Source organism: Loxodonta africana, chromosome 2 (genome assembly GCF_030014295.1).
Source record: "Loxodonta africana isolate mLoxAfr1 chromosome 2, mLoxAfr1.hap2, whole genome shotgun sequence".
Taxonomy (NCBI): Eukaryota; Metazoa; Chordata; class Mammalia; order Proboscidea; family Elephantidae; genus Loxodonta; species Loxodonta africana.
The window spans coordinates 53,873,069-53,897,571 of record NC_087343.1 but is presented as its reverse complement, the minus strand read 5'-3'; positions in this window follow the sequence as shown (position 1 = coordinate 53,897,571).

The window sequence follows — 24,503 nt, the reverse complement described above, 5'->3', positions numbered from 1 at the left end:
TTGTTGCAGCTACTGTGTCAATCCATCTCGTTGAGGGTCTTTGTCTTTTTTGCTGACCTGATACTTTACCAAGCATGGTGTCCTTCTCCAGGGACTGATCCCTCCTGATAACAAGTCCAAAGTATGTGAGACATTGTCTCGACATCCTTGCTTCTAAGGAGCATGCTGGTTGTACTTCTTCCAAGACAGATTTGTTCATTCTTTTGGCAGTCCATGGTATATTCAATATTCTTCGCCAATACCACAATTCAAAGGCGTCAGTGCTTCTTCGGTCTTCCTTATTCATTGTCCAGCTTTTGTATGCATGAGGCAATTGAAAACACCATAGCTTGGGTCAGGAATACCTTAGCCCTCAAGGTGACATCTTTGCTTTTAAAGAGGTCTTTTGCAGCAGATCCCATAAGGATTACAACCCAAGAAACCCTATGGGGCAGTTCTTCTCTGTCATATAGGGTCACTATGAGTTGGAGTTTACTTTATGGCACAGAACAAAAACAATATGTATTGACAACCTCAGTCATTATGAGATGCCATGGAGAACCATGTTAATGTAGCATTAAACATCTAATATGTGAAGAATGGGGATGGAGGAAAGAGATGATGCACTGAAAGACCTCAGTTTGAGCAGGTCTGGAATGGTTCAGAAGATTTAAAGACCGTGCGAGACCATCTAATTTGAAGGTCACAGGGAAAGTAGCTGCTGCTGATATTGAGCCTGCAGTGGTCCTTCCTAGTGAATTACAGAAACTACTGATGAAAGTGGCTATTTTGAAAAGTAGGTTTTCAATAGTGATGAAATAGGGTATCTCTGGAGATAAATAGCAACACGTAGGCTTATTTCAGAAAACTAAGGACATGGTGCAATGGTTAAATGCTCTGCTGCTTACCAGAAGGTTGGCGATTGGAACCCACCCAGCAGCTCTGTGGGAAAAAACCCTGGCGATCCGCTAGAGAAAACACCTGCAGATCAGTTCCCATAAAGATTTCAGCTTAAGAAACCATACGGGGAAGTTCTACTCTGTCACATGGGGCCATTATGGGTCAAAATCTATTTGATGGCAAAAAAACAGCACCAAGAAAGAACTGCCAGACATCTAAAACATAGGCTAAAATTTTTAGGTGGAAACTGTGAGACCATTAAGCTAAACTTTTTGTTGGTGCATTACTCCTCGAACTTCAAGTCCCTTAAGTGAACACAGAGAAGTGAGCACTTTCTGAAGCAAGTGTTTAGTGGTTATCAGAGGCTTTATCTTATTGATTATTTATAATGGAACATACAAAGGGAAGTCTTGCAAACAAGCATCTTTTGATGATAGATAATGTTCGCAGACATTCCTCTATTTTATGGCTTAGGAAGATCCTATCTGAGTGATATTTTTGCCTCTAGTGTTATTGATTAGGAAGTTTTTATCTCAGTGGTCTTTTTGGCTGCTCAAATACTGCATATAGTGTCTGGTGTGGCACTGCTTTAGCAAAGGATTTATGGAATAGTTTTGACATCAAGGAGATACTCAAATTAATTAATCAGGCATTGAAAGAAATTTGTACCACAGCATATAAAGTATGGAAGACACTTGTCCCACAATTTGTTACTCTTTTCCAAGATTCAAGGAAGTGATTGATGTAAAGCAAAATATCCTGGAGATCGCTAAAGAGGTTAGATTTATTGAGATAAATAGTAAAAATATTAAGAACAGTTAGCTTCATATAATACAGAATTTAACACCAAGGAATTCATTTAACAAAGGAAGAAGACCCATACACGTTCAATGCCAAATTCTAAATACAACTTTAATACCACGTAGACAAAATGATTGCTGTTGCAAGTGGTTCTGGTCATCACACAAGCAAAAGCGTCACATTCAGAAAAGCAAATGCAAGTGCAGCCTCGTGTGATCAGGAGCTTCATAATGCAAAGCAAAAGGAACACAATTGGATGTCTGTTTGGATTTACTTTTCATCCCATTGCATCTACCTCTTTGAAAGGTGGTTCACAGTTATCTGTTTCCAGAGTCTAGGGTGCTAAGAAGAGAAGACTGTCTACACATACCTTGTATTTGAATACGCATGAACATCAGGCTTTTACTATTTCACATGCTTTTTACCTCCTCACTCTTACTTACCTTTAACCACTACTACTCAGGAAGAGTGACCTACAACCTCTATACCCTTCCCCAATACTACCACACCTCATCCAGACAAATCTTCACTTAGTAAATGACCACTAAAAAAATCACCTTGCTTCTTCAGTTGATTTTGCTACTTGTTAGCTTGAATTGTTTTTGTTTCTTTAAACATTATTTATTGCTTATCAACAATATATCGCAGTGTAGGTGAAAAACATAACTCATATATGAGACTGTACAATAATGTATATCATATACAACCATACCTTACAAATGGGTTCATTAAGCAACTGGCATTTTAATTTTTTTTTATATTGTGCAGAAATTCTTGGTTGATTCTTACAGGTTTTTAAGAAAATTTTCATTATATTTGGGGGGAATTGGCTGTGGTTTTTGGGTAATCTGTATTGCCATTATTTTTTAAATTAATGGATTATAAGTTTCCACTATAAATGAACTGCTATCTAAACTGTTTTCAGAAATGGATTAGATTTTGATAACAAGAAATACTTGCATTTTTTACACACATATATAGGCAAAGGATATGAGCAGGCAGTCTACAGAGGAGGAAACTCAAAAACAGGCATATGAACTGTTGTCGAAAAACATTCGTAATGAGAGAACTATACACAACAAATTATCATTATATACCCAATAGATCAGCAAAAATTGGAAAGCTGAATAAAACCAAATTTGACAGGCACTGCTGCTGAGAACCTAGGCTGGGTGCAGTCAAACTGAAGCAATATCAACCACGCCTTTGTCAAAATAACCGTATGAATAACTTATGACTCAGCCATTCTTCTCCTGTGTCTATAATACAAAGAAATTCTGGCACAGGAAGGTAGGGTCATGTACAGCATTAAATGTGGTGGCAAGGGGGTGGAGGCCACCTGGGTGTCAATTATGGGGAAATAGATCAGTAAAATGTGGGGGATGTAGACTGCGGAGGACTATGCTGCATTAAGAAGCAATGGACTCGGACTATGACAACATTTATTTTCCTCACTAGGGAGACATGTATTCCTCAGATTTCTTTTCAAGGGAACCTTATGGGAACCATGGTTAACTGGCTGCCTCCAGCTGCTAAGTTTCCACATTTACCATAGCTCTTATGCTGAGATTACACTCTTCCTGGGCTGTTCCTAGCATGGCACTGCTGGGAGAGCTGGGCCAGTGATGTATACATATATTGAGTTTTTGGCGATAATTTATAAAGCCAATTAGGTTCCCATTTTAACAATTTTTACACATATTGTTCAATGACATTGGTCACATTTTCCGCATTGCATCAACATTCCCATTATTTCCGTTCTGGTGGTCTGTTTCAATCATTCTTGCTTCCCTGCCCCCCTGACCTCATCTTTGCTTTAGGTTAAAAGCTGGGCCATTTCTGTCTGATGTGAGATGCTTCTAGTGGGCAACCTTTGATTAGGGGCTTCTTATCAGCCTAGCTGAGACTTTTTCAGAACTGCACTGTCCTTCCTACCGTCCTTTCTTCCTTTCCTCTGTCCTTTCACAGGTGTTAGACCTGTATCATGGTCTGTAAGCTCTCCTGATCTCTTTTACTTTATCCTTTGTGGCATTTTTCTCAGTAAAACTCTTGCATGTTAATTCCATCTTGGTGTCAACTTCTGGAGAACTCAAACTGGCAAAAGTGTTGCCCAGAATAGTCCAAGAAAGCAGGTAGTAAGACAGGGCTCAGGGACTGGCTCATTTACTGCTCAGAGGGTCAGCAAGATGTTATCCTGTGTGGAGCGTGAGCACAGGTTGTCCCTGGCATAATAGTAGCCCAGTTACTGAAGATTTTTACCTGGGTAAATAACCCTGGTAGAGAGAAGTAACCTTGCTAGTGTGATGATTCAGGCATTTGAAAAATATGGGGCCAGCAGAGTTGACTGAATATTACTAAGTTGTACCGATTCCCTGCAGAGGAATAATGAGACATGAAGGGTGGGTAACAAACAGTTAAAAGTTAGGCATGAGAGCCAAAGGGCTTACAAAGAGACCCTTCTCTTCTTGGAAGAGCAGACACATATGAGGAGGAAACTCAGGACATCATGATTATAGACACAGAGCTCCATATTGGTATGCTAGGACAAAGCCTTGGTGAGAAAAACCTGGGACTCTGGAATATAAGATGAGGGTTTCTAGATGGATGCCCCCTGCAGATTTTGTCCCTGCTGAGCCCTCTGAACCCTCAGAATTTGCAGAGATTTCCCACGCCTGCCTAGAAAGATTGAAGGCTTCCCCTGTGCAAGATGACATATAGATGCCTCCAAGTACCTCCCTTAGTAGTGGCCTCAAACTCCTTTTCTGTCTGAAAGGCCAATAACTACAATTACATTTTAGCCGTGAACTAGCTGTGTACATGTTACGCCTGATAAGGGAGAAAGAGATTGCATTCCAAATAAACTTCCAAAATTAGCTGGAAAAACTGGCAGGAGCAAGGAGGAGGATTCCTGGGTCTGGATTTGAGGGTTCTTGTTCAAAGAAGCAGGAACATAAGACTGGCAATCACAAATTCACTGACTATCATCTCAGTGATCCACTGGGGATTCTGTCCTTTCCATTTAACAATTCTAAGCTCTGCAGCATAAGGATCTACAAAGTTTGCACACTTTTGCCAGGGTACACAACAATGGTCCCACTGAACTACAAGCTATGGCTGTCCTCTAAAAACCAAAACCAAACCCAGTGCCATCGAGTCGATTCTGACTCATAGCGATCCTATAGGACAGAGTAGAACTGCCCCATAGAGTTTCCAAGGAGCACCTGGAGGATTTGAACTGCCGACCCTTTGGTTAGCAGCCTTAGCACTTAACCACTACGCCACCAGGATTTCTGGGCTGTCATCTAGGTATTTTGAATTCCTGGTGTCCAGGGAACAGCAGGCAAGAAAAGAAGTGATAATCTTGGCAGGGATAATTAATCAGGGTAGCAAGAAGAAGGGGGCTTCTTTTATACAATGGAGGCAGGGAGGAATACGTGTGGAACTCAGTTGATCCACTTGGGTGCCTTGTGATTCTACTTTTCCTGCTTGTAACTATGAATGGACATGTGTAACAACCTTAGCCGTGTAACAACCTTAGCCTGAGAACAATATAATTACCAAGAGCCTAGCCCTTTCAGGAATGAAAGTTTAGGTTGCACCATCAAGGTAATTCATCAAGAATTGCAAAAGTAAGAGAATAGATATAAAGGATAGTGGGGAAGGGAGATAATGAGTACCAGTTGTCCCGAGAAAAGCAGCATTAACAAGGGCTATAGTTATCCCATTGAGTTGGAAGGGATTCGGCAGAAACGGGTAATGAGGATTGTCTCTTTGTCCCATTTATCTCTATCTTCTAAGTTTCCCTCAAGAAATAAGACCCACAGGAACTGGGAGAGAGCTACTTCCTAAAGATCCACAGAAAAATGGATCTGTGCTTTGAAAGGAATAAACTATGATTGTCATGAAGAGAAGCTTCCCCGTGGAGTGTAGCTACCTGACAACCTCTACCTCTCTTGTCGACTATCTACTGTGGTGTTCAGGTCAAGGTCATGCTTTTGGAGTTCCTCCCAGCCAATCACTGGGCATGATAGGTGAGTTAGAGCCAGGTCATTTCCATCTAATATGGGACTCCTCTACAGGCACCCTTACTTTGGAGCTTCTCATGTGCCTGGCAAAACTTGTTCATAAATGCAGTGTAGTCTGAAGCTCTTCCTTCCCAATCTTCCTTTCTTCCTTGTCTCTTTTCAAGAGTTATCAGACCTGCCTGAAAATCTGGAGACTCTTGCCTCCTCCTTCTTACCACTCCCCTTTTATCCTTCACAGACATTTTCTATGAAGGATCTTTTATACATCTTATGGGTTCTTGGCATCTGCTTCTTGGAGCTCCCAACTACTGTTTCTCTCTCTCTTTCACACACGTACACACACAGATAGATTGATAGAGAGAGAGAGAGATTAGAGACTTAGTTGGGGAAGCACATCTCATTACATTTGGCCTCAGCTGGGCTGCTCAAAGACCAGGGGCTGGACTTATCTAAAGACAGACTCACTTACATTTTTGTCACTTGAAGGTGGCTATTGTCTACAATTTTGGTTGGAATTGTTGACTAAAATGACTACACGTAGCCTCTTCCTGTGCCCTTCGTTTCCTCTCAACATGATTCATGGGTTCCAAGGGTGAGCATGTCCAGAGAGAAAGATCCAGGCAGAAGCCACATTGCCTTTTATGGCCTAGCCTCAGAAGTCACACACCATCATTTCCGCTGCATTCTAATAATCATACATAGGGCTAGTTCTGGGTCAGTGTGGGAGGCAACCCACACTGACCCAGATGATTACTAAGAAGCATCAATCATTGGGAGCCATCTTGGAGGCTGGCTACCTTAGTCTAAATGTAACACAGAAAAATAGATCTTAAATATAGCGTTAAAACAAAGTAAGAAGAAGACGGAACTCTACAGCAAGATACTTGTGTAAATTTAAAATAAATGAACATAACACCACATTATACATCTTACAAGAATGCATACAAACAAAAAGTTATGCATCCAGCATTTCACATTGGCTGGTGATGGAAAGAAAGGCAGAATGAAGATGGGAAATAGAAATAAAAATTGAACACAAAACAAAATACAATTGTTTCTATTAATAAAAGTTTAATTACAATGTAGTTTTCCATTTAAGTGTAAGCATGCATATTTTAAAACTATGGGTGTCCATATGGTAATGTACAAAATACTATTGGAAGACAGAGATACATTACAACTTCATTACTTCCTTAGCAGCAAGAATTTCAGGCCCTATGAAACTCTCTCAATGGAAATTTTCTTTTAGTTTCTATTCAAACCACTAATCATGACCTGGAGCTTTTGCACATGGCCCTTGATTAAAGTTTCTTATTTGTTGAAGACTGGCCAGGGTTTAGGCTCATAATCAATATTATACCCTCAGGAATAAGAATTTCCTGTATTTTGAGTTCAATTACTTGTATTATGCACACGTAAAATTTGAAGATAATAAATATAAATAGCACATTTTTAATGTGAGGAATGGCTGCATTTAGCCCAAGTAGTAATTTAGACATCATTATTCATCCCTTATGTAAGTATTTAATCTATAGATTCATCATTTGAATAATCAAGACATTTAAGAATTTAAGAATAAATTAGAAAAGATTTATAGGTTGTAAGGGGATGACTTGCTAAACTTGAATATTTTTTTTGATTGAAGTTCCTTCTCTTAAAACAGAAAAAAGTGATAATTTATGTAAAATTATAATAATACTTTTTCATCTTTAAGAAACTGGAATGAATATTTTCCCATTTGCAATGTGCATCGCTTTCATCGTAAAAGAATAGTTTCACAGAAAAATATAGCAGGAGTTACATTATTTATACATGTATATATTAATTCCTCTACCTTTTTTTAAAGCTCTGCATACAGATCCCTTTAAAAATTCCTTACTTTGACAGTTGGCAACTAGTCAATGCTGAACCAACTTCCTGCAAAGGACATTATTTTGCATGTCCTTGGAGACTGGATAATGTGTAATGTTTTCCTTAAAAATCTAATTAAGTTTAAATTAAAATTCTTTGGGTTTTAATAGAAGGGGAAGCATTTTGGTGCCTTTTTCACTTAAATGTTATATTTGCCAGCCTGTCTGGACCAAAACACTTCCATTTATATATGCTTAATATTGGTTTTTTAATGTTTGCATTTGGTCTGGGAACTTAAAGAAAACTTTGTTGACTTTTTCCTACCCTCCATTACAGTTGTTTCACTTCCATTTGTGTTAAAGATATTATAAAACAGATAAGACACTTGCTGTTGTTTACCATTTCTCTTGTTAGGTGCTTTCGAGTCACTCCGACACAGCGACCATATGTACAACAGAACGAAACGCCACACAGTCCTGCACCATCCTCACAATCATTGCTATGTTTGAGCCCATTGTTGCAGCCATCGTCTCAATCCATCTTGTTCAGGGCCTTCCTATTTTTTGCTGACCCTCTACCTTACCAAGCACAATGTCCTTCTCCAGGGACTGGACCCTACTGATAACATGTCCAAAGTATGTGAGATGAAGCCTCGCCATAGTCACCTTCAAGGTGCACTCTGACTGTACTTCTTCCAAGACAGATTCGTTTGTTCTTCTGGCAGCCCATGGTATACTCAATATTCCTCACCAACACCATAATTCAAAGTCATCAATTCTTCTTCTGTCTTTCTTATTCGTTGTCCCACTTACGCAGGCATGTGAAGCAATTGAAAATATCATGGCTTGGGTCAGGTGCACCTTAGTCCTCAAGGTGACATTTTTGCGTTTCAACACTCCATAGAGGTTTTTGCAGCAGATTTGCCCGATGCAATACGTCATTTGATTTCTTGACTGCTGCTTCCAGGGGCATTGATGGTGGTTCCAAGTAAAACGAAATCCTGTACAACTTCAGTATTTTCTCCACTTATCATAATGTTGCTTATGGGTCCAGTTGTAAGGATTTTTGTTTTCTTAATTATGAGGTGCAATCCATACTGAAGGCTGTAGCCTTTGATCTTCATTGGTAAGTTCCTCGAGTCCTCTTCATTTCAGCAATAAAGGTTGTGTCATCTGCATATCTCACTTTGTTAAGGAGTCTTTCTCCAATCCTGATATCAAGTTCTTCATATAGTTCACCTTCTCATATTATTTGCTCGGCATACAGATTGAATAAGTATGATGAAAGGATACAACACTGATACACAATTTCTTGATTTTAAACCACCAAGTATCCCCTTGTTCTGTTCAAAAGACTGCCTCTTGGTCTATGTACAGGTTCCACATGAACACAGTTAAGTGTTTTGGAATTCTCATTCTTTGCAATGTTATCCTTAATTTGTCATGATCCACACAGTCGAATGCCTTTGCATAGTCAGTAAAACACAGGTAAACATCCTTCTGATATTCTCTGGTTTCAGTCAACATCCATCTGACATCAGCAATGATATCTCTCATTCCATGTCCTCTTCTGAATCTGGCTTGAATTTTTTGTAGTTCCCTGTTGACGTACTGCTGCAACCATTTTTGAATTAAAATGCTATAAGAAAGAATATTTAAAATATTTATTCTATAGTTTAACAACCATGTAATTAAATTCATGCATCTAGGGCAGAGAAAAAGGGAAGTAGGAGAAGAGAGAAGGAGAAAGATGGGAGGGGAGGAGAGGAGTCAGGGAATGTGAATGTGAGTATTTCTAGTCAAATAATTTAAGGTACTGAATAAATTTAAAGTCATTAATATGACAATTTGAACATGGCCCAATTAATTTTGAACCCATATGATAATATTGTAACAGCTTATTGAAACAATTGAACACTCACATTGCATCTTTATTATTTTTTTTTGTGAATTGTAACATTCACTATGTTTTCTCTTTTATTTTCCATAATTTCTATAGAAGTGTGTACTCTTGGCTTCTTAATTAAATCTAATCCCTTTGATACCATGGATCATATCTTCCATTTGTGTCTGTACAGTACATAGTTTATGCTAGGAACACAGTGGCTTATTGACTAATTGAAGGCTAGTCACACTTCACTGATCTGGTCTTTTTTACATAGTTTGTATAACGTTGAATTATTTACAACTTCATTACAATTTCTTTCAATGTTAAGAACTTTTCTATATCATGTACTGTTGTTTTTTATTTAGTTACCCTGGAATAGGTTCCGACTCATGGTGACCTTAAGCTTAACAGAATGAAATATTGCCCAGTCCTGAGTCATCTTGATGATCATTGTTATGTTTGAGTCCACTCTTGTGGTTATTGTGTCAATCCATCTAATTGAGAGTTTCCCTCATTTTCCCTGACACTCTACAAAACATGATGTCCTTTTCTAGCTATTTATCTTTCCTGAGGACATGTAGTATGTTCTTAATTTTTGAAATTTCTTAATGAATAAGAGAATAATGACACATATTTAGTATTCCCATACATGTACTTTTAACATCAGATTGACTAAATGTAATTCTTACTACTCTGCCTTCCTTCAAACTTTTTTCAAAATATCTGGGAATGAAAAAAAAGTTAAAGTTAGTCTCTTAAAATCTATTGTAGATATAATTAATATTAAAACAGAAAAAAAAACCTGTTGCCTTTCAAGTCTGTTCTGATCCATAGCAACCCTATAAGACAAAGTAGAACTGCCCCCATAGGATCTCTAAGCTATAATCTTTATGGTAGCAGACTGCCCTATCTCTCTCCTGCAGAGCAGCTGGTGAGTTTGAACCACCAAGCTTTCTGTTAGCAGCCACGTGCTTATCACTGCTCTACCAGCTTTCTCATTATTTCTGATCTGGGAAGGAATCCCTTATTTTCCTACCATGTCATCAATGCTTTCAAAAAAACTTAGAAAAAAATAGTATCCAGCATTTTAGATGACCTCTACTGATTCACCTTTTGCTAAAAATGGGAAGACCTGAGGCAAATCTTTTGCAATACTTTCACTATTTTTACTAAGTCAAAAAGAAATATCCTTTAGCATAGTCATTATAAAGAAGCCACTAAATAGTTGACACAGATTTTCTTATTGTATCAGAATTAAATTTTCTGGGCGGGAAATTTCATTATTAGTATCGAATCTTTCTTAAAATGTATTTAACTTGACTGGGTCTAGAACTGGAGCCCAGGTGGTACAGTAGTTAAGAGGTCAGGCTGCTAACCAAAAGGTCAGCAGTTCAAATCCACCAGCTGCTCCTTGGAAACCTTATGGGACAGTTCTACTCTGTCCTGTAGGGTCACTATGAGTTGGAATTGACTCAACAGCAACAGGTTTGGTTTGGAGCTAAAACTAGTAACCGACTGCTGTCCATTTGACTCTGACTTGTGAATACTCCATGTATATCTGGGTAGAACTGTACTCCATAGGGTTTTCAATGGCTAATTTTTCAGAAGTAGACTGCCAAAGGGCTTCTAGGTGGACTCAAACCTCCAACCTTTCAGTAAACAGTAGAGAGCATTAACTGTACCACCCAGGAACTCCAGAAGGGGCTGTTAAATGGAAAAAAAAAAAAAAAGACTGAATTCTAAACATTTTATTGTTTAAAGCGTCCTTCTTTTGATTATTTGAATGCAAATCATGTTGACCATGATTTCTACCTTGTTTTATAAGATAAAAAAAGAAAATGATCCCTTTATGAAGATTCTCAGAAGAGTCTTGCACTTACAAACCAGGTGCCTAGGCTTTTCTTTTAATTAATATTTAATATTTTACCCCAACAAGACAAATATCCAAATTCTTTGAGGTAAAATCAATATATATCCTACATGTGTGCTTAGAAAAGAAACAAAGTTGAGCTTTAATGTAACCATGAAACTGTGACATTCCATAAATTGCAAATTATAAATGTATGTTACAACACGAAATATTCAATAATCTCTTAGCAGCTTTTTTGAACACAGAATCTCTTTTTGAATGACCGTTCTTATATTCACGGGTTTGACTTAGGGATGAGATATGAACAGCTTTGAAAAATATTTTCAGGATTCTAGATTTATAATGCCCTTTCTTTACCAGACTAAGACAGACTAGGAGGAAGGACCCGGCAGTCTAGTTCTGAAAAGCATTAGCCAGTGAAAACCTTATGAATAGCAGTGGAACATTGTCTGATATAGTGCTGGAAGATGAGCCCCACAAGTTGGAAGGCACGCAAAAGATGACTGGGGAAGAGCTGCCTCCTCAAAGTGGAGTCGACCTTAACGACGTGGATGGAGTAAAGCTTTCGGGACCTTCATTTGCTGATGCCGCACGACTCAAAATGAGAAGAAAGAGCTGCAAACATCCATTAATAATTGGAACCTGGAATGTATGAAGTATGAATCTAGGAAAACTGGAAACCATCAAAAAAGAAATGGAATGCATAAACATCGATATCCTAGGCATTAATGAGCTGAAATGGACTGGTATTGGCCATTTTGAATTGGACAATCATATAGTCTACCATGATGGGAACGACAACTTGAAGAGGAACGGTGTTGCATTCATTGTCAAAAAGAACATTTCAAGATCTATCCTGAAGCACAACGCTGTCAGCGGTAGGATAATATCCATACATCTACAAGGAAGACCAGTTAATATGACTATTATTCAAGTTTACGCACCAACCACTAGGGCCAACGATGAAGAAACAGAAGATTTTTATCAGATGCTACAATTGATTGAACACGCAATCAAGATGCATTGATAATTACTGACGATTGGAATGTGAAATTTGGAAACAAAGAAGGATCGGTAGTTGGAAAATATGGCCTTGGTGATAGAAACAATGCCGTAGATCAAATGATAGAATTTTGCAAGACCAATGACTTCTTCATTGCAAATACCTTCTTTCACCAACATAAATGGTGACTGTACACATGGACCTCACACTAGACCTCGCCAGATGGAACACACAGAAATCAAATTGACTGCATCTGTGGAAATAGACCATGGAAAAGCTCAATATTATCAGTCAGGACAAGGCCAGAGGCTGACTGTGGAACCGACCATCAGTTGCTCATATGCAAGTTCAAGCTGAAACTGAAGAAAATCAGAGCAAGTCCATGAGAACCAAAATATGACCTTGAGTATATCCCACCTGAATTTAGAGACCGTCTGAAGAATAGATTTGATGCATTGAACACTGGTGACCGAAGACCAGATGAGTTGTGGAATGACATCAAGGGCATCATACATGAAGAAAGCAAGAGATCATTGAAAAGACAGGAGAGAAAAAAAGACCAAGATGGGTGTCAGAGGAGACTCTGAAACTTGCTCTTGAACATTGAACAGCTAAAGCAAAAGGAAGAATTGATGAAGTAAAAGAACTGAGCAGAAGATTTCAAAGGGCAGCTCAAGAAGATAAAGTATTATAATGACACATGCAAAGAGCTGGAGATGGAAAACCAAAAGGGAAGAACACGCTCGGCATTTCTCAAGCTGAAAGAACTGAAGAAAAATTCAAGCCTCGAGTAGCAATAGTGAAGGATTCTATGGGGAAAATATTAAATGAAGCAGGAAGCATCAAAAGAGATGGAAGGAATACACAGAGTCATTGTACCAAAAAGAATTAGTCGATGTTCGAGCATTTCAAGAGGTAGCATATGATCAGGAACTGATGGTACTGAAGGAAGAAGTCCAAGCTACTCTGAAGGCATTGGTGAGAAACAAGGCTCAAGGAATTGATGGAATATCAATTGAGATGTTTCAACAAACAGATGCAGTGCTGGCGGTACTCACTTATCTCTGCCAAGAAATATGGAAGACAGCTTCCTGGCCAACTGACTGGAAGAGATCTATATTTATGTCTATTCCCAAGAAAAGTGATCCAAGCAAATGTGCAAATTATAGAACAATATCATTAATATCACAAGCAAGCAAAATTTTGCTGAAGATCATTCAAAAATGGCTGCAGCAGTATACAGACAGGGAACTGCCAGAAATTCAGGCCAGGTTCAGAAGAGGACTTGGAACCAGGGTTATCATTGCTGATGTCAGATGGATCCTGGCTGAGAGTAGAGAATACCAGGATGTTTACCTGTGTTTTGTTGACTATCCAAAGGCATTCGACTGTTTGGATCATAACAAATTATGGATAACATTGTGAAGAATGGGAATTCCAGAACACTTAATTGTACTCATGAGAACCTTTACATAGATCAAGAGGCAGTTGTTGGGACAGAACAAGGGGATACTGATTGGTTTAAAGTCAGGAAACATGTGTGTCAGGGCTGTATTCTTTCATCATACCTGTTCAATCTGTATGCTGAGCAAATAATCCGAGAAGCTGGACTATATGAAGAAGAATGGGGCATGAGGATTGGAGGAAGACTGATTAACAACCTGCATTATGCAGATGACACAACCTTGCTTGCTGAAGGTGAAGAGGATTTGAAGTACTTACTAATGAAGATCAAAGACCACAGCCTTCAGTATGGATTGCACCTCAACATAAAGAAAACAAAAATCCTCACGACTGGACCAATGAGCAACATCATGATAAAGAGAGAAAAGATTGAAGTTGTCAAGGATTTCATTTTAACTTGGATCCACAATCAACCACCACGGAAGGAGCAGTCAAGAAATCAAAAGACGCATTGCATTGGGCAAATCTGCTGCAAAGGACCTCTTTGAAGTGTTGAAGAGCAAAGATGTCACCTTGAAGACTAAGGTGTGCCTTACCCAAGCCTTGGTATTTTCAGTAGAATCGTATCCCTGTGAAAGTTGGACAAAGAATAAGGAAGACTGAAGAAGAATTGACACCTTTGAATTGTGGCATTGGTGAAGAATATTGAATATACCATGGACTGCCAAAGAACGAACCAATCTATCTTGGAGGAAATACAACCAGAATGCTCCTTAGAAGCAAGGATGGTGAAATTGCGTCTTACATATTTTGGACATGTTGTCAGGAGGGATCAATCCCTGCAGAAGGACATCATGCTTGGCAGAGTACAGGGTCAGCGGAAAAGAGGAGGACCCTCAACGAGGTGGATTGACACAATGGCGGCAACAATGAGGTCAAGCATAACAATGATTGTGAGGATGGCTCAGGACTGGGCAGTGTTTCATTCTGTTGTGCATAGGGTTGCTATGAGTCGGAACCGACTCAATGGCACCTAACAACAACAACACTTGTGTGCTTAGAAAAGAAACAAAGTTGAGCTTTAATGTGACCATGAAACTGTGACATTCCATAAACTGCAAACCATAAATGTATGTTGCAACACTAAATATTCAATAATCTCTTAGCAGCTTTTTTGAACACATAATCTCTGTTTGAATGAACATTATTATATTCAGGGGTTTGACTTAGGGAGGAGATATGAAGAACTTTGAAAAAAATTTTTCAGGATTCCAGATTTATAACGCCCTTTCTTTACCAGATTTACCATGTAATCTTTAATCTCTGGAAAACTTTGATTTAACATGTCATCTAAAAGGTATTACTCTTTGATTTTAATGTCACAGCCAGAATGCCATGCATTTTATGATATGTCTGGAGAAGTTCCAAGATCTCTGTGTACTCAGAAGAGTATTTGTCCATATCTATTTGTCTCTGCTGTTGTTTATTTTAACTCCATGCATAAAACAATAGAGAATGGGATAATATACTTTTAGTGACTTGAAAATTACGTTGAATACATAAAAACTAAACATTAAAATGTCTACTTTCAGGTCTGATTGTATCTTGACTTTTTTTCAATGTCTCGGTTTTAGTAGCTTTTACTTTTTATGATACTCAAGACAGCTTGCATGCTATTAATGTTGGCCAATAGTATAATCAATATCAGAATATTAGCTAACTTTCTTTGAAGAATTGAGCTTGAAATTCCATACTCTCAAGATTTGAAACCACCTATGGTATGAAATAATCCCTGGGGTAAAGAAATTTTAGTGTTATAAGATTATATTTTATTCTATATTGTCAAAAGGTCCATAGGCAAATATTCATAACAGTTAAGAAGTTTAAATTTTAAATTAGTCACATGAAATTCTAGGCATAAAAATTAAAGCTAGCTCATGACCATCATATTTTTGCAAAAAAATAAATTCCATAGCAAAATTACAAAAGCTGCTAAATTAATAAAGATCTTTAAAAACTGGGTATTCATATATTTGTGTGGAAAATAATACTAGGAAATAAATGAACTGTGAAGTTTTGAATTCATGGTTGAGAAGAAAAAAGTCTAGCTTACTTTTTGAATGTGGACTTTTAATTGATATTCTTCAAGTCGCTTTTCATGTGGTGGTCATGGCTGTGAACCTGAACCTCTTGCTTGGTTTTCCTTGTTACCAACAGGAATTTGAAAGCTGTAGGCCCTGGATGGCCCAAACAGTTGAGCGCTTGACTACTAGCTGAAAGGCTAGTGGTTTGAATCTACCCAGAGGAGTCTTGGAAGACAGGCTGGTGATCTGCTTACGGAAGGTCACAGCTTTGAAAACTCTGTAGAGCACAGTTCTACTCTGACACACATAGCGTCACCATGAGTCGGAACTGACTTGACAGCAACTAACAGCAACAACAGGATGAGATTAAGGGTTCAGCATCCATAAAAACCCTTCTGTGTTTTTCTGTTGCCTACTGACTAGAGTTTGAGTCATTGTACACAAAAGGACCCCATGACCTTGTTCCCACCCAGTGATCTGTCCTCAGTGCACTAATCTCCTTCTATTCCACACCTCACTCTTAATACTTTAGCCATGCTAAACTTCATGTAACTCCACATACATGTCATATTGTTTCATGCCACTCTGCCTTTCTCATGCTCTTCTGTTTGCTTGTGATGCCTTTCCAAAGAGTGACATTATAACATAGCAGTTAATGCAATGCCCTTTGGTGTCAGGCAAATAGAATGATTTAAAATCTTGACTCTGCTACAGGTCCTTTGAAAAGTTACTTAACCTCTCTAAATCTTAGTTTCCTCATCTGTAAAATAAAGAATGTGAAGGAATTAGTAACGTTCAGGCCCATAGTAACTGTACAATAAATGTTAGTTTATTACCAACTAATTAATGAGTCTTTGGGATATGATATGGTTTTTATATTTTAATACCTGAAATTAAATGTGCTCTGTTAGATTGCCCTTTGCTGGGTATGTAGTGGGTTCTCTTAATGTACCATCTTAGTCTAATTGTATAGGTTTTCAGTGACTTTTGTTTATTCAGTCTCATTTTAGTTCTTAAGGCTCAGTATTGTTTAAAACACTAATCTCATATTTGATTTAACACCCTAATATTTGATTTAACACCCTAGGATAGACTAATTAATGGTAGCCCTGGTGAAGCAGTGATTAAGAGCTCGTCTGCCAACCAAAAGGTCGGCAGTTCGAATTCACCAGCCACTCCTTGAAAATCCTATGGGCAGTTCTACTCTGTTCTATAGGGTGGCTATGAGTCGGAATCTACTTGAGGGCAACTTTTTTTTTTTAATACGCTAATTAAAAAGAAGGGGTAAGGGAAGTACCTGGTTTGCTCATGTTCTTTCTTTCTGTCTCCCTCTCTCTCTACACAGATACACATTCACTCTTCTTCCTTGGGCTCTCTTCTCTACTGTTGGAGTCAGGAGAAGACAAGTCTTGTATTATTCTATTCGGCTGGCTCTACTGCTGTCTAGCTTGTAGTTTATGGGCTTGGTGTGGACAGATGTTGTTTCCAAGAGGACCCACTGAGGAGAGGTTCTTCCAAAGTAATTCCCCAACATTTCTGACTAATTTCCCAACCATCCAGAAGTCTCAGGTCATATTCCTCTGATGCATATGTCTCTTTGCTGCACACTGTGGTTGTTTGACTTGGACTAGAGCACACAAACTCATCTAACTTTCAGGGCCTCCCACTCCCTCCCCCCAGCTCTGGGTTTACTATCACCTTCAGACTGCAGTAGCATATTTCCTGGGCAACTCAGAATTAAAGAGTGTAGGAGATGGTAATGGAACTCAACCCATTTGGAAGTACCTCACTATGATATCTCTTGCACTCTTCTTTTCTCTTGCTCAGGAAATACAAAGAAAGTTCTTCAGATTCAGTGTGTAAATACATATGTGATTTGGTATTTCTCTTGGATCCCTTTTTCCTTGGTGGGGAAGTGGAGCGTATTACTCTTCTATAGGTAGATATAGGAGAAAACTGCCCCTGTTCATGAACATTGTAATCCACCAAGAGGGAGCTCATCCCTTCTACATGGACAAGAGTTGTGGTGGGTTGGTTTTGTGACTCTGGTATTGCAAAATGGCTATCAATGCGTTAAGTCCTGTGGACAGGTGGCTGAGGCAAACAGCTGGTAATTCTCTTGAATTTATAGCATAGGGTACTTAAAGTCGTGCATTTTTAGCCATGAATCTTAGGATCCCAATCCATTCTGAGAATCTAATATCATTCTCCTACATTTCTATTTTCTTTATCTGGGCCATAATAATCTTCAAGAAGCCTTCTCCAAAGCCCATGCTGGCCTCCAAGGGTTTTTCTCTGTGCTTCTGAAGCACCCCACTATTTTAGTCCTTACCATATGTATTGGAAACTTCAATATTCTCTGGGATCCACCTTGTTCTTCAGCCAGTGCTAAAGTAGGAGTGAGCGAATTGATGTAAACTTTGACTGGCTTGGCACAGGTGCAAAGGGGAAGCATTTTACCTTAGGCCTGTGATTCTTTCCTCTCATTTCCTGGCTCATTGCTTCTCTGAGCGTTAGGAACTTACCAGACTTCATGAGCATGCAATATGAAATTTCTTAAAATTAATGCCCAGGGGGTCACCCTTGACCCATGTGTGACTGTAACGTACAAATAAATGCTTCCCACTTTTAATCCTTGGGAAGGAAAGTTCTGTAATACATTTCGTAAGGCCTCTTTCTCATGTGATCCCAACTTCTTCAATAGTATACTCTACTACCGGGGATAATATTCTATTATAAACTTCCAACATTCAAGCCTTTATCCAAGGTTATTATTTTTGGAGGAAACTCAGCTGAGACATGATACTATACTGAAATAATCTGATTCTGAGATCATGTTCCCACCATTACACTGTAAGTTGCTTTGATATCTCTGCAATGCCCCTAGTATATAATGTGTGCTGCATTTATCTTTGTTGAATTACTATCATGTACAACTATTTCCAAAAAAATGTTGAATAATATTGTCACCTGAAAACCTATTTGAAGACTAGGTTCAATTTTTTTTTTTTTTTTGTACCCAAGGTAATTGAAAACCAAAATGTCAGATTTCTCCAAACATACCGAAAGGAAAAGATTTCTTGGAGACACTTGAATGCTTCATGAATCAGAATATCTTAACAGTTGCCAGAGGTTTATTCATCAAGATTTAACTTAGTTAACAAGAATTTGTTGCCTACTGAGTTTACAGCATAGAATTATACACCTTGGGGTAAAGAAATTGAATACCTTGGCTTTTGAAGAGCTTATGGTCTATGAGAGAAAGGCAAAATTCAGGAACATAAGTGAATATGCTAACATATACAAAATATAGGATGTTAATCGAAAGCTGTACATATTTTTTTTTAAGAGAAGATACCAAATTATTCTAAATTAATCTGGGATCATCCACTTTATATTAGAAATCTAGAAATACTGAATAGATCAATTGATCTATCTCTCATCTATATAGACATACCAAAACCAAAAAACCAATTCTGGCTCATAGCATCTTATAGGACAGAACAGAACTGTCCCATAGAGTTTCCAAGAAGTGGGTGGTGGATTTGAACTGTTGATCTCTTGGTTAGCAGCCAAGCTCTTTAATCACTGCACCACCAGGGCTTTATCTTGTAAGCATTAACTATACAAAGTCTCCTCTGGTAACAATCATTAAGCTTGAAATTACATTTTTCTAAAACAAAGATCTCTTCTTTTTAGCACCAAATGAAATGGATGAAAAATATATTCAAAGTTTGTCTCTGAAGTCAGATGCTCATATATTCCTAGGTAAGATGAATGCTGAACAAATTGAAAAGATTTAATAATTCCATAGGTCCAAAATGATGAATGACACATTTATCACATTGCTTTGCTAGCTGAATGAATGCATTGCACTTGATATATAATTAAAATGATCGACTCCTAAGATATAAATATTAAGAATGTGCTAAACACTTAGGAAAGTAAACCAGGAAATTATTCTAAAAGAATCTGGTCTGAAATGTATGAACAGCATACTTCATTACCTTCATTTGTAAACTGGAAGATGTAGATTCAGTTTCACGGCAGGGCATACAGTAGTTTTGGAGCTTGTGTTGTTTCAAATCAGAATTCTGAAAATGAAAAAGCCATTCTGTATTATTGCAGACAGAAAGTACCACTGTTATGTAAACAAAGGGAAACCCAGTCATGATTTAAAGTGAGCTACACATTACACAAGAGTAAGCTGTCAAGTAGGTATAGTATATATTTTTTTATACTATACCTACTTGACAGCTTACTCTTGTGCTAGATTTTCCTTTTCTTTCAATATGAATATAAATAATGGATTTTTCTTGATTCTCTATTCCAAGAAATTTTCTGTTTAATGCAGTCTCATAATTACAAATACAGACATTTTATTGCACACAAAAATTTTAATATAATATTTTATAGCTACTTTTACAGGATTTTGTCCCAAATAAAGCAATTAAAGTATAATATCATTTTATATCCCCATACATCTGTCAGTTTGTCGTACTGTAGGGCCTTGTGTGCTGCTGTGATGCTAGAAGCTGTGCCACCTGTATTCAAATACCAGCAGAGTCACCCCTGGCAGACAGGTTTCAGCTGAGCTTCCAGACTATGACAGGCTTGGAAGAAGGACCTAGTGGTCTACTTCTGAAAAGAAATAGGCAGTGAAAACCTTATGAATAGCAGTGGAACATTGTCTGATATAGTGCCAGAAGATGAGCTCCTCAGGTTGGAAGACACTCAAAATACAACTGAGGGAGAGCTGCCTCCTTAAAGTAGAGTTGGCCTTAATGATGCAGATGGAGTCAAGCCTTCAGAACTTTCATTTGCTAATGTGGCATGACTCAGAATGAGAAGAAACAGCTGCAAACATCTGTTAATAATTGGAACCTGGAATGTAAGAAGTATTAATCTAGGAAAATTGGAAATCATCAAAAATGAAATGGAACACATGAACATGTATATCCTAGGCATTAGTGAGCAGAAATGAACTGGTATCAGTGATTTTGAATTTGGACAATCATATGGTCTACTATGCAGGGAATGACAATTTGAAGAGGAATGGCTTTACATTCATCATCAAAAAAGAACGTTTCAAGATCTATCCTGAAGTACAACGTTGTCACCGATAGGATAATATTCATACACCTACAAGGAAGGACAATGAATAAGGACGACCAAAGAAGAGTTGACGCCTTTGAGTTGTGGTGTTGGTGAAGAATATTGAATATACCATGGACTGCCAAAAGAACGAACAAATCTGTCTTAGGAGAAGTATAACCAGAATGCTCCTTAGAAGCAAGGATGGCGAGACTGCGTCTTACATACTTTGGACATGTTGTCAAGAGGGATCTGTCCCTGGAGGAGGACATCATGCCTGGCAGAGTACAGGGTCAGCGGAAAAGAGGAAGACCCTCAATGAGGTGGATTGACACAGTGGATGCAACAATGAGCTCAAGCGTAACAACAATTGTAAGGATGGCGCAGGACCAGGCAGAGTTTCGTTCTGTTGTGCATAGGGTCTCTATGAGTCGGAACCGACTCTACGGCACCTAACAACAACAACAAGGAAGGCCAGTTAATATGACTATTATTCAAATTTATGCACTAACCACTAAGGCCAAAGATGAAGAAACTGAAGATTTTTGCCAACTTCTGCAGTCTGAAATTGATCAAACACGCAATCAGGATGCACTGATAATTACTGGTGATTGGAATGCAAAAGTTGGAAACAGAGAAGGATCCATAGCTGGAGAATATGGCCTTGGTGATAGAAATGATGCCAGAGATCACATGATTGAATTTTGCAAGACCAAACACTTCTTCATTGCAAATACCTTTCTTCACCAACATAAATGGGACTATACACGATGCAGAAAGCATCAAAATCAGATGGAATACACTGGAAACAAATCGGCTACATCTGTGGAGAGAGATGATGGAAAAGCTTAATATCATCAGTCAGAACAAGGCCAGGGACTGACTGTGGATCAGATCATTAATTAATCATCTTCAAGTTCAAGTTAAAACTGAAGAAAATTAGAACAATTCCACTAGAACCAAAGTACGATGTTGAGTATATCCTGAATTTAGAGGCCATCTCTAGAATAGATTTGTCACCTTGAACACTAATGACCAAAGACCAGATGAGTTGTGGAATGACATCAAGGACATCATACATGAAGAAAGCAAGAGATCATTAAAAGACAAGAGAGAGGGGGCGGAGCCAAGATGGCAGACTAGGCAGACGCTACCTCGGATCCCTCTTACAACAAAGACACGGAAAAACAAGTGAATCGATCACAGACATAACAATCTACAACCCTGAACAACAAACACAGATTTAGAGACGGAGAACGAACTAATACGGGGAAGCAGCGATTGTTTCCAGAGCCTGGAGCCAGAGTACCAGTCAGGTACGGCACAAGCACAGCGAGCTTCTCCACCCCCCTGAACTAACCCCGGGAGGGGGACCAGCCGGTTCCGCAGGCAGCGTGGGATGCAGCCGGTAGGAGAAGTCCCCGGGAGGCAGTGACTGGTCTTGGAGCAGGAAGAGCAGCGTCCCAGCCGGGGAACCATCCCGCCGAGATTTGGACTGGACGCAGGTACGGCATAAACACGGAGAGCTGCTCCACCCCCCTGAACTAACCCCGGGAAGGGGTCCAGCTGGGTTGCGCGGGCAGCGTGGGACGCAGCCGATAGGAGAAGTCCCCGGGAGGCAGCGACTGGTATTGGAGCGGGGAGAACAGCGTCCCAGCCGGAACACTCGACCACTGCACAAGCACGGGGAGCTGACCCACCCATCTGAACTAACCCCGGGAGGAGGCCCAACTGGTTCTCGGAGGCGGCACGGCCACGCGGCTGGAGGGACGAGACGTCCCCGGGAGGCAGCAACTGATTTTGGAGTCGAGAGTGCACTGTCCCAGTAGGGGAGCCTTGAAGCTGGGCGTGGGGCTGGAAGCAGAGGATCTGACCGTGACTCCAGCGGGCCAGACCCCCCGGGGGCAATCTCCACACAGCCAGCACACATAGGCGACGTGCCCGCGGGAATCTCAGATATAATAGTCATTCCAAGCAAGACAAGCAACTCTGGCTATATTCTGAGGTGCTACTCTCCTATCTCTCTGTTCCCTCCCCCACCCTCCCCAGGCGGCTTCATTAACATCCGAATAGCCTGAGCCAGAGGGAGAACTCTGATAGGGATCTGACTGCATTCTTTTTTAGCGGATTTTCTGGAAAAACTAGTTTCCCAGTGATGGCTCGGAGACAACAATCCATATCAAACCACTTAAAGAAGCAGACCATGACAGCTTCTCCAAACCCCCAAACAAAAGAATCAAAATCTTTCCCAAATGAAGATACAATCCTGGAATTATCAGATACAGAATATAAAAAACTAATTTACAGAATGCTTAAAGATATCACAAATGAAATTAGGATAACTGCAGAAAAAGCCAAGGAACACACCGATAAAACTGTTGAAGAACTCAAAAAAATTATTCAAGAACATAGTGGAAAAATTAATAAGTTGCAAGAATCCATAGAGAGACAACATGTAGAAATCCAAAAGATTAACAATAAAATTACAGAATTAGACAACGCAATAGGAAGTCAGAGGAGCAGACTCGAGCAATTAGAATGCAGACTGGGACATCTGGAGGACCAGGGAATCAACACCAACATAGCTGAAAAAAAATCAGATAAAAGAATTAAAAAAAATGAAGAAACCCTAAGAATTATGTGGGACTCTATCAAGAAGGATAACCTGCGAATGATTGGAGTCCCAGAACAGGGAGGGGAGACAGAAAACACAGAGAAAATAGTTGAAGAACTCCTGACAGAAAACTTCCCTGACATCATGAAAGACGAAAGGATATCTATCCAAGATGCTCATCGAACCCCATTTAAGATTGATCCAAAAAGAAAAACACCAAGACATATTGCCATCAAACTCACCAAAACCAAAGATAAACAGAAAATTTTAAAAGCAGCCAGGGAGAAAAGAAAGGTTTCCTTCAAGGGAGAATCAATAAGAATCAGTTCAGACTACTCAGCAGAAACCATGCAGGCAAGAAGGGAATGGGACGACATATACAGAACACTGAAGGAGAAAAACTGCCAGCCAAGGATCATATATCCAGCAAAACTCTCTCTGAAATATGAAGGTGAAATTAAGATATTTACAGACAAACACAAGTTTAGAGAATTTACAAAAACCAAACCAAAGCTACAAGAAATACTAAAGGATATTGTTTGGTCAGAGAACCAATAATATCAGATATCAGGACAACACAAGGTCACAAAACAGAACATCCTGATATCAACTCAACTAGGGAAATCACAAAAACAAACAAATTAAGATTAATTAAAAAAAAAAAATACACATAACAGGGAATCCTGGAAGTCAATAGGTAAAAGATCACAATAATCAAAAAGAGGGACTAAATACAGGAGGCATTGAACTGCCATATGGAGAGTGATACAAGGCGATATAGAACAATACAAGTTAGGTTTTTACTTAGAAAAATAGGGGTAAATAATAAGGTAACCACAAAAAGGTATAACAACTCTATAACTCAAGATAAAAGCCAAGAAAAACATAACGACTCAACTAACATAAAGTCAAAGACTATGAAAATGAGGATCTCACAGTTTACTAAGAAAAACGCCTCAGCACAAAAAAGTATGTGGAAAAATGAAATTGT